This window comes from Tamandua tetradactyla, chromosome 3 (assembly GCF_023851605.1).
Source record: "Tamandua tetradactyla isolate mTamTet1 chromosome 3, mTamTet1.pri, whole genome shotgun sequence".
In the NCBI taxonomy this organism is placed as follows: domain Eukaryota; kingdom Metazoa; phylum Chordata; class Mammalia; order Pilosa; family Myrmecophagidae; genus Tamandua; species Tamandua tetradactyla.
The window spans coordinates 78926806-78939229 of record NC_135329.1 but is presented as its reverse complement, the minus strand read 5'-3'; the positions used below and the strand labels follow the sequence as shown (position 1 = coordinate 78939229).

Genomic DNA, 12424 nt, shown 5'->3' with positions numbered 1-12424 from the left:
AAAACAAAATGCACATCAGGACTATTGAATAGCACACAGCTGAAATGTTTTCCTGAAGTCTAAATTGAGAGTGGGCATGTGTGACCTCGAGGCCTTTGCTCTGCATCCTACACTGCACTGCTTCTTTTACTGCCATCTCTGAGCTTTGATCTGTGCAGTTCTTCCCTCTCAGAAAAGCCTCTAGTCTTCCATCCCTTATGACCTGTCTAGCTTTAAGGCTGTATCATTTATTTTTCTTCTATTTCTTCAGTACATAGTGATTTCAATTGTCACTTATAACATGTATCAGTCCCATCCCTTATTTAAGGAAATGGGCCACATTTGATGTTTCTTTTGTAGTCTTTATATTTGCAACAGCTGAGCTTTTGACATTTTTGTCAAATTGTCAAGTTGTCTATTTAAGTAATTTGGGAAAGTGAGAGAAATGTGCTGGCAAAGAAAAAGAGAAAGTTTAACTAAAATTGACCCTTTCTTCACTTCAGATATTTTCTGAAAAATGATTCCTCCCTGACCCACTGTGGAGAGCAAAAGGAAATATCATGAAGGAAGGTGATGGTTGTAATTAACACTGCACTGGAAGTACAAATACTGTCTGGTCCTTGGTTTGGATGGAGGCTGTGAGAGAATACAAATGATAGAGGCTGCAGCCAGTAAATGGCATCAATGGCCCTGGATAAAAGAAGAATAGCAACCACACTCTAATAGCAGGTGAACTATAAAACCTGGATCGTGGGCTGCTCCAGCTGTACCTGTGCCACAAACTTAATTGCAGTTTCCTTCTAATTTCTAAAATATCTTGAACTTTATTAGTGCTCACTTTGTCTTTAGTAACTTATTTGGAACATTGACAAATGTATGAGATGTAGCAATCCTCAAGCACCTCCATATAGAAAATAATAAAGTTCTGAACCAAGCTATATAGGATACACTTCTTAGAAATATATGGAATAAAAATCCAGGTAATGGTGAATACAGGCATTGAGGTAGAAGGGAAGAACGAGGAAGCTGGTGAGACAGAAGGAAGGAACAGAGGCTATAGGCAAGGTAAAGTTTATAGACATAAATGATCATGAGCAGTATGTGGATACTGTTCCCCAAAACTTTTTCATGTGTATCTCTTTTAGCCCTCATGGCAGTTATTGCACATCTGCAAGGCAGGATGTTCAGATATTAGGGATCCATGCATCATAATAGGTGATAGCCTGTCATCTGGAAGTCATCACATGCCTGCAAAGAAGGTCTGAGGAAGTGAGGCTACCAGCTCTCACCTGTGTTTCAGAAAATTCACACAATCATCACACTCTCTTCAATTATCTGTTTGTACTGATTCAATGATAAAGAACCCTTTGCACTTTGCCCCCAACTTGTAATATGATTTCTTTTCTACTAAATCTGTGACTGAAAAAATAGAGGTTTGGGGAAGTTGAGATGGCAAAGCCAGGAAGTGACCTGGCTGTGACTTTGAGGTAGGTTTGCTCTATATTATCCAGTGGCATTTCCATGCATATAGAAAGGCTCATATGGAAAGAAACTAGGTGTGAGTCTGGCAGGAAGAAGATACCATTGGTAATGGAATAAGTGAAAAAAGAAGATGCAGACTTTTTTTTAATGCAGTTGAGTGAGTAAGGAGAGAGGGGCTGGTGAAGAGCATTGAATGTCAAGTGGAAATGTTTAATTTTGTCCTGCATCAATAGGGACTCATTCTATATTCCAAGCTGCAAGGCCTGGCAGGGCATTAGATATCATCTAGAGCTGTGGTTGTGAAACTTTTTTTCCTCTTTCGTTTCTAACAGGAAACAAACCACCCCAGAGGTGTAAACAATTAATGAAAATAAAAACTGTTTGGTTTGAAGAAAGCTGAAGCCTTCAGATTATTCTTCTTCTAGTGAACCATCCTCACACTGCAGATGAGGAACTGAAGCTCAGAGATGCCACCAACATTTCCAAATAAAACACTAAGTTAGTAACACAATCCACAATCTAATCTGGTTCTGATTTCCTTATTCCTGACCCAGTATTCCTTACACTTCACAAGGCCTTTGTAAGAAACACATCTGTTCCAGGGCTGGGAGGACTGCAGGAGGTTGGGATTAAGTCATATGAGAACACTTCATGTAAGGGGGATAGCTGAGGGTTAAGGCTGGTGAAAAGTAAGTGTGGCCTCACTGCATTCAAATATCAATGACTATTGATAAATTTATAACCCAAATATCAATTGATAGCCATGCTCTTTGCAAAGCTCCTACCATGGAGTAACGAGCCTTGCTTAAAAGCCACCAGCCATGTGCATGCTATTTTCATCATAGCTTTTCTTCTTGGTTGCAATAGTAATTCCCCTGAAAAACCTTCTTATCCATTCTCTCCAGCTGTAGAAAATAGTAGTTAAGAATTTGAGCTGTGTGATCAATGTACCAGTACCACAGCCCAATAAGGTATACTACTGGATAAGGCATTTAACTTCTAGAGGCCTTAGTTTTCTCTTCTTCAAAAGGGGAAGAGTAATGATTCCTACCTCATAAGGGCTCATGAGTACTAAATGAGATAAAATAGGTATCATACTCGATGTAATGTCCAGCAACATAGTGAATTCAAAAGCTGATTGTTTAATAGTTGTAATCACTAATCTTCTGCATCTTATGGTCCATTTAGGGAACAGTAATTTAGGGAATAGTAATTACTAAAAGAAATGACTTGGGCTGATTTGTAGAATGACTTGCAGAGGGATGGAATCAGTTAAATTGTAGATCTGGGTCTCAAAATATACCTGGAAGAACTGAGAGTGGGGAAATGAATGGACATTTGCCTATTGTTGTTTCTGGTGGTAATGTTCAGTATCCACAATATTTGGAGGGGGCATAATGTAACCATGACTCAAGAATGAAAGGGGGAACTGTGATATTTACATATAACAGACTACTGAGTGGCTGCAAGAAAGAACGAAGTTGTGAGGCATACAACTAAGTGAATGAACCTTAATGACATGTGTTGAATAAAATATCATGCCTAAGTCATATGGATTAATTGTAATACACAAACTCAGAGAAAATTCAAGTTGAGATCATAGATTATCAGGTTGGGACCTATTGTAAAGGTTCCTAGATTGTAAGCTCTTATACCAGTCACGTATATTTAGGAATTGTAATTGCTATTTCTAAATTCTGATTACTGAGCTATTTGTATATCTTAGTCTTTCCCTGAAACATTGGATATTTATGTGACACCTGAGACAGAGAGAGCAGTGAAGCTATGAAAGTCAGCATTACCCTATTCAGTAATTTGTATGGTCAGTTTACTTGAACACAATAATTACATGGAATCTTGAATAGGGCATGAGATCTTGTTATGTTTATACAAATTAGTGTGATGCCCCAATAATATTCCAGACTAATTAGAGCAGAGAATTAAAAGGTATTTGCAAAGTCCCCTTGGTGACTTAAAAAAAGGAGGAAATGTTGAACTTTCCCATCTTTGTAATTATTAGTATTCTCACAAGCAGTGGGGACAAACAATTCAATAGGCTGAGCCCTTGATCTTGGGACACATCCCTAGCTTATTTTTGCAAAGTAGAGGCTAAGCATAGTGATAATTATGCCTAAAGTTTATCCCATGAGAGTCTCTTTTGTTGTTCAGCTGTGGCCTGTCTCTCTAAGCCAAATTGCCAGGTTGCCCTTCCCCCCTATGTGGGACATGACTTCCAGGGGGGTAATTCTTCCTGGCAACATGGCTGTGTGTGTTTGTATGTGTATGTTTGGCCTTTTTTCAGTTCTTCTTTACTTTCTTGCACTAAAAGATGCTCCAGTTAATCTGTTATATTCCTGTCACAGCTCTAGAAACACACAGATCTCCAAGGATCCTATTTCTTCAATTGGACATTGGCTTAGAAAACCACAATCTGTGCACTGGATGACCATGTATTTTTATTTTTATTATTTATTTATGTTTATTCGATTCATTTATTTTATTTATTTTTGTTCTAGTAAAAAAAAGTCTTTAGGGCCCAAATGAAAACTTTCCTTACAAAAAAAAGTAGGTCAACTATCATCCCTTAATCTAAATTGATAAACTGAAGATTAAACTCTTCCTCACATCTGGCTCATGTTTCTTAACTGGAAGGGACAATGCTCTTTAGGGAATGAACTTCCCCAGATTCAGATATTTTGCAGCATTTGCATTAAATACTCCTCCAGGGAAAGCAAAAACAAAGCATATCTCCATTAAAATCTTGCATCACTTTGTATTTTAGGAAGTGTTGGATGAAATGGGGAACACTTAGCATTATTCAGGTACGTAAGAGCCTATGCCACCCTGTGAGGCACTGTGAGATCAAAGACATAATGTTTCCAGATTCATCAGATGGCAATTTAGGAATTTCTTCCAAGTCACCTTGGGGATAAAGGAGTGCAACTGAACATTTTAACATCTACACAAATGGCGGTAAGATTTTTATTGATAAACAACCTATTTGAATTTATTTTTATTCAGAGAAATCCAATCCGGTCAATTCCATAGTAACTATCTAATACGTATAAGGTCCTGTAGAAGGATAGAAAGAACAGGGATTTTCTAGATGCCACTTAACATCTAAAGTGAGAGATCAGAAATGGAAGATGTGCGTGTCAGTTCTTGACAGGAGTAGGCACTACCTGGTAAGGACTATTGGCTGTTAATAATGAGAGGACAGAAAACAGAAATAATATCTGTTTGGGTGTTCCAGGAAATACTTCACAGAGGTGATGATTTTGTCATGGATGTGGTAGATGCAGGTTTCCATGTCCTCAATGGAAAGTAAGTATGAAATAGTTTGGGGCAGTATGGAATTGTACCTATCGGAGATCTTTTTAATCCGTTCACTCATTCACCAAATGTTAATTAAGCCCTTACTTTTATTCTAGATACTTAAATTCAGCAGTGAACAAATAGACAACTATCCATATCATTATACTATTTTGGTCTAATGTGTGTCATTCTTATGGCATGCCATTCTGTTAATTACATGAATTATACATATGTAACAAGTGTCTGTCTGTCATCTATCTGTCTATCCCATCTATCTTAACTCTTTATTTCCTTTTATTTCTCTCTATGTGAATATTTACTTAATATATACTGCAAACAATATTTTATTTATTTTTGACGAGGGCTTTGACAAAAAATACATATGTGGGTGGTACAATGTGACCCAATAGCAGATTTCTTGCCTGCCATGCCGGAGACCTGGGTTCGATTCCCAGAGCCTGCCCATGCCCAAAACAAAAAATACATTAGGAAAGCATCCAAGACTGTAGTATAGTTAATGACAGTGCAGAGGGATATGATGTGAAGAGCACTGAGTTACTAAACTACCTTTAGAGATGCTGAGCAGCCGGGAGAGCTGACTGGTGGCGGGCAGCTGGCGGCAGGGGAACTTGTTCTTCACGAAGTCGGAACTCGGGCGCGAGATGGTGGCTGTGGCCTTGGCGGCGGAGGAGGCTGGAAATGAGTGCGAGAGCGAGGAGGGCAGGTGACGCAGTCAAGCGGGTCACGCAGAAGGAGAAGCTGGAGCGGCAGCGCGTGGAGCTGCAGCAGGAGGTGGAGAAGCTGGCCCGCAAGAACAGGAGCATGTGGCTGGAGCTGGATGCACTGTGTGCCAATTCGAGGTCCTGCGTGCCTTTGCCAGGACCGTGGCCCGTAGCCCCGGCGCACCCACAAAGGTCGCCACCACTAGCATCACCACCATCAAGTCCGCCGAGCTCTCCTCGCTCTCTGGCCCTTCTTGGCTGTGTCCTAGTGCGGGCAGGGAGTGGTGGGAGGCTCTGAGAGCAGCCCCCATGGGCTGGGCGTGGCGGGGGCACAGAATGAAAGAGCCGGCTCTGGCGCATTCAGCCACGGCTCCCCGTCCCTTGTGCACATGCAAACGCGCACATGCATGCCTCACTTTCCTCGGATCTCTATCCACTTCCCCAGGGGCGGGGTTCTGCCCCCGTGGTGCTCAGGAGCGATGGGGGGGTCCCTGGTCCCTGTGTAAGGACATAGCCGCAGCCCCACCCCCCACAAAGCCTGCTGGGGTCCCAGGGCAGGGCTTGGCCTCCCTACTCCCATGGAACCCACTGATGCCCCCAGCCCCTCTGTACCCCCTACCATGACTCAGCCCTTTGGCTGTCTCTGAGCTCAGGGCCCACACCTCAGGGGGCTGTGAGCAGAGAGACCCGAAGCTCTGCCCTGGGGTGCTCCTGCTGGACACGCTGACCTGCGCAGCCACTGGTCAGCCAGGGTCTCCCGGCACCTGCACAACCTGTGTGGCGTTTTCGGGGCACAGGGAGAAGTGTGCCCCTGTGTGTGTATGGGGGTGTGCATGTGTAGACACGTGCATACAAGAAAATTGTATGCATGAGCGTGTGCACATGAGTGTAGCAGTGCATGAGTGTGTGTGTACAAGTGTGAGTGCAGAAGCATGATGAATGTGTGAGTGTGTGTGGGACTGCATACGGGGGTGCAAACATGCAAGGATGCATATGTATATGAGTGTGTGCACGTGAGTGCAGGGGTGCATTGTGTGTGAATGTGTGTGCACACTCGGGTGTGCTCTATGGACGTGTTTCTCCATGGCAGCACTGCCAGCCCATGGCGGACCTGGGGCACAGCCTGTCATGCCAGGTCTCTCGGGAGCGCTGTGGGGGGGAGGGCTGTGGCCGGGAAAGTGTGCAGGTGTGCCTGGCCCCCCGACCCCATCCACGGAGGGGCCAGAGCCTTCTCTCCTATTGACCCATGGGCAGGGTGTAGCTGGAACCCACTGCCCTCAGTGGGGCCTGGAGGGGAGAGTGGCTGCAGTGGGGACCAGGCAAGGCCTCAGCATCTCGGGGGGGTCTTTCAGGGAAGGGACAGGATGCTCAGTGGTGGGTGCGTGGGAGGCCGGCGCTCCGCCTCGGGTGTTTGCTCAGCTGGCCGGTGCATTGTGACAGCGGTCAGGAAGGCCCCCAGTCATGCCACCTGGAAGAACGAGGAGCCCCCCCCCCCCCGCCCCGTGCTGTCTCATGGTCTGAGTTAGCTCGAGCTACTGCTTTCCAGAGCTCCCGAGATGCTGAGGGACCTGGGGACCCTTTCCCCGGGGCCCTCACACGTGCTCCCTGAGGCTCCTCCAGGGGTCCCAGGCCACCTTCCTTGCACCTCCTGCTGACTGGAGCTGCCTGGGAGTGGAGAAGGGGCGGTGGTCCCACCGTGGGCGAGCAGAGTCTGCCTGGACTCGGTTTCCAGGCACCTGTTACCATTGGCAGTGTTCTCCTAGGCTCTGCTGCCTGTGCCAGGGTTCACCGCTTCCTGGGGCCGAGCTAAGAGGGCGGCCCTGTGCGGCCCGGCTGCGCGGGCGACTTGAACTTGGAGCAGAGGTGCGTGTTAAAACAAAAAACTGTTGCTACCTGGAGGGTAGGTAATCCATACTGGATGTCAGTAAGGACCATGGGAGATAATTAAATAAAGAGAGACAGAAATATATATATATATATATAAAACTATAGACACATTTTATGGTATAGCAATTTTTTTTCAAGTTTGATACTGTAAGCTTTTCTTAGTGCAGAGCGGGCAGCTCAATCTGTGGGTGGGGACCAGAAAGGGTCTCTCCTGCCCGGAGCACGGGGGCCGCTCGTGCTGCTTCCGACCTGCCTGAGTCCTGCTGACAGCAATCCCCTCCCCCACCAGGGGTCAGATCCGGGCCCAGCAGCCCCCAAGGTGGGCTGTGCATCCTGGGATCCCGTGGTGCTCTCCACACCCCTGGGTGTGTGGCTGGTGGGCCTGCTTGACCCGGAATCCAGGGTGAAGGGAGCTGGGGTGATGCCGGAGGTCCATGGAGCCCGACCACCCCCCAGCGGGAGACAGGAGTGTCCTCGCATGCCTGTCCTTTCGAAGCATTGACGTTTCATTATCACAATTTTAATATATGGGTTTATTTTTTATTTAAGAACAAAGGCAGTGAATGCCCTCTGTAAAGTGGGTCGCTTTCAGTCTGTGCTCGAGCCTCTGAATCCTTTCCAAAGAAGGCAAATCCTTGGCTTTTTAAAAGATGTTAGGGTCCCGTTTTGTGGGTTTTAGCACCAGTTTATGCCAGGTTCTGCGGTTATTCGGCAATTTCATTTCAATATTTATTTTTGTGCTGCTTCTGTTTTGATATAAATTATTCAGGATGGACCCTCGGGGCACGGCCCCTCCCAGCACCACCACTTAACTTATTGCTGGGCCTCCCGCTGCTGTGCCTGCTTTTGTACTTGGCAATAAAGAGCCTCTGGTTTCAAAAAAAACCCCACTACCTCTATATCTGATTCATCACTTTTATCAACCTCCTGAATATTACTATTGTCTTAAGATTATGGCTGTTTTTCGTGTTTATATCAGAAGAATTCTGAGGTCTTAGTGAAATGCAAAGGAACATATTTAATCAGATCATTTCTTAAGATAAGATTTTAAAAGTCTTTTTTCTTTAATGAAGTGCCTGATTACAACAAATTTTCGAATAAAATCAAAGGGCACATCTTAAAAAGTAGGTCTTCCTCTCATCTCTGATGCTCCAGAAGTAGTTTTCTTTCCCCAAAGCTATAGTTATTATCCCTGTCATTGGTATACCACTAACACAATCCACTTAGATGAAAGTGCATGTATAATATAAAACATACTGTTTTTGATGAAAATTTTACTGCTCTAGGCATTTAGTTCTGTCCTCAGATTTTCTTACTTTACAATATATTTTAGAGACCATTGCCTATGTATTTGTTTTTCATTTTATCAATGAGTGCCTAAAAGTATCATCTCTAATTAATTCAGTCACCTTCTGATGGACAGTAGTTGTTTCTCATGTTTTGGCTCCATGGACATAGCTTCAGTATCATTTTTCTACATGTGAGTGACTGTATATGTAGGAAATGGAATCACTGGGCTAATTTCCATTGCAGTTATAATCTTATAGATTGTGAAAAGCACTCCCTAGGAAATTGAACCCACTTAAATGCTAGGGTAAATATATGAGATTGATACTTTCCAACCTACTTAGCAGCAATACATACTAAAAACATTCATCAAAAGTTTCTTCATATAATAGATGAAAATTATACCTAATAGGGATTTCTATTTCAATGTATTTCACTATAAATGGAATTGAGTATATTGTCATGTTTAATTATTTTGACAAAGAGAAGGGTCTTGTAAAATTGGTTCTTTTGTCTATTTTCATTTTTGTTGTCATTTTTTAAATACCAACATGAAATCTATTGACATTTGAAGGAATTATGCTTTACTGTTGTAAATATATTTTACTAGTCTGATACTTATTTTGCTTGCAGCCATTCTACTGTTTGGTAATGTGCAAAACACATTCCACAAATGTGCAATGAATGTATGTAAATGTGGTAATGTACATAAAATTTTTTTCTTATCTGGCATATATCTAGATATAAATAAATATAAACTCACATTTTATTTCTGTTTTCTCTTTCTTGATGTCAATTATAAGACACTCAAGTATATAGATGACAAAAGTTCTATTGAGAAGCTTCTGCTATCTTTGTGGCTTCCTCGGCTCGTTTTCTAAGTTCTGATACTTAAGCTATAAGCTGAAATATAAAAACCTGTTCTGATTTAGGGCATTTGATCCTCCTTTCTCTTACCTTAACTATGGACAGTTTCAGTTTCTCATTGCATGTTTAAAAATGATAATGACAACATCACAAAAACAATGAATAAGAATAATAATTTACTGAGGAACAACATGGTATGATAAAAAAAAAAAAGTACCAGATTGTATTTAAAACTGGAAACCACCAGGTCTACCGCCTTGCTGATTTGGTATCCACTGCACTATTTTTCTCTCATTATCACATGCCAAATCCTTGGTAAGCTAAAATCTTAGGTTTGTAGCCTCTGTGTGTATGTGTGTGTATGTGTGTGTGTGTGTGTGCTTGCATGTAGATTTTCTTAAGGAAGAGCCTTTCAAGTGTTTAGATACACATTCATCAAATGTAAAAAATTTTACTAGGAGAATATTTAATGAATGGATTGCCAGGATCAAGAAAGGTGAAAACTCACTGTAACTTATTGAAGTAAGTTATGGATGGATATTTTCTATCTTTGTAGCACAATGCTCCTCATACTGATAGGGAATTTCAGAAAACTAAAGATAGCCATTCAGATCAGGAAATTATATACTTGTGGCAAATCCAAAATGTAAAGTTTATTATGTCTAAAGAGTCAATAGTTTGACTTAGTTTTATGAATTGGAATTCATTCAGAAAAGATCAATACAGATGGATAAGTGATTATCCATTGTTAAGGGAGGAAGTTCAATTATCAAGCTTTTATTCAGGCTACAAATGTGCTCATTTATAAAATATTTCTTTTCTCCATGCAGATTAACTATTTCTAACCAGTACTTTCCCCAAATTGAAACAATGCAGTAAAATAACAGTGTAACTGAATTCATACTGTTAGGATTGACACAGGATCCTTTGAGGCAGAAAACGGTGTTTTTAATCATCTTAATTTTCTATGTGGGAATAGCGGTGGGGAATTTGCTCATTATTGTGACCATTGAGTTCAACCAGACACTTGGGAGCCCCATGTACTTCTTCCTATTTTTTTGCCCTTTGCCAATATCTGCTTTTCAACTTCCACAGCCCCTGGACTACTTGTGGATGTTCTGACTTCTAGGAAAATCCTGTCCTACAATGAATGCCTGACCCAAGTCTTTGCACTGCATTTATTTGGCTGCATGGATATCTTTGCCCTCATCTTCATGGCTGTTGATCGGTATGTGGCCATCCTATAAGCCCTTACGCTCCACAACCATCATGAGCAGGCAGATCTGCATCATCTTGATTCTTCTTGCTTGGATAGGGTCTTTCACACATTCTATGGCTCAGGTTGCCCTGACCTTGAGATTGCCTTTCTGTGGACCCAACGTGATTGATCATTATTGCTGTGATTTACAGCCCTTGTGGAAACTTGCCTGTATGGACACTTATGTGATCAACCTACTGTTTGTTTCCAATATCAGGGCCATTTGCTCAAGCAGTTTCTTGTTTCTGATGATCTCATACATTGTCATTTTGCATTCTCTGAGAAACCACCATGCAGAAGGGAAGAAACAAGCCTTATCAACTTCTACCTCCCACATCATTGTCATCGTCTTATCCTTTGGTCCGTGTGCATTCATGTATACTCATCCCCTGACCACGTTACCCATGGACAAGATAGTAGCAATATTCTATACCATTGGAATACCCTTTTGCAATCCACTCATCTACACACTAAGAAATGCAGAAGTGAAAAATGCCATGAAAAAGTTATGGAGTATTAAAATTACATCAGAAATCAAAGGATGACTTGAGGGTTCATTTACTAACTCACTCATGTTTTGAATAAATTGATACATAAATCAAAATGATAGGGTCATTTTGTGCAAAAAACATACAGTTATATATAAGGTTGTGGTTGATATTTATTTCTAGTTCACAGAAAAGTTGAATGTCAAGGCAACATTTCTTTTATCAGAGAAAGATGAGTGTCAGCTTAATACAGAAAATTATGAACTAAAAGTCTTTCCTATTGACAGATTCTCTGCCTCTCAGATCATACCTAATCTAGGGTGGAAAGCTGACTCACTTATGCACTGTAATGTCAATACACCTGATTTGTTTAATTTTTTTTTTATTTGTTGCACTATTTATTGGTAGAAATAGTCAATGCATACTTTGTGTTTATATATAAAGTTTACATTTTCCTGAAAGGTTTTTAATTTTGTTTTATTTTTAAGTTTTTGTTTTGTTATTTTATTTTTATTATTTTTGACCTCTGAGTGAACACAACGTATTTTCTATGCTTTTGATTCCTTATAAATATTTTTTAAATGCTTAAACTAAATTCAATAAACTATGCATGTATATCTTGCTTAATAATCCAAGGTATTTTTACATTTCCAAAAATTACACAAAAACATAAGTTCACTTAAATAACCTATGTGTTCTAAATTTCCATTTTTCATTTGTGAATAAAGAAATATTTGTTCAATATTATATATTTCTTGCTGCCTAATGAACCAGATTGTCAGAGACATTTCAGTAAATTATCCTTATTCTTAAATTATGTCTTAATCTACTTCCTCTGAAATGATCTTGTTAGTAATAAACATTGTGCCATAAGGAAAAAAAGCCCAAAAACTTAAATAAGAACCAAACAGATAAATCACAAAAAAAGTAAGTTTGCTTAAATAACTTACGTGTTCCAAAATTTCTATTTTGTATTTGTGAATAAAGAAATATTTGTTCAATGTTACATATTGTTTGCTGCCTTATAAATCAGATTGTCAGAGATGCTTCAGTAAATTATTTCTATTTTTACATAACATCTTAATCCACTTCCTCTGGGATGATCTTGTTAATAACGAACATTGTGCCATTATAGAAAT

General features: G+C 41.0%; 1 pseudogene; it reads left to right on the top strand.

The window, feature by feature from the left end:
• Positions 1–10409: 10409 nt before the first annotated feature.
• On the top strand, positions 10410–11342 carry LOC143676175 (olfactory receptor 4C11-like; annotated as a pseudogene).
• Positions 11343–12424: the final 1082 nt, after the last annotated feature.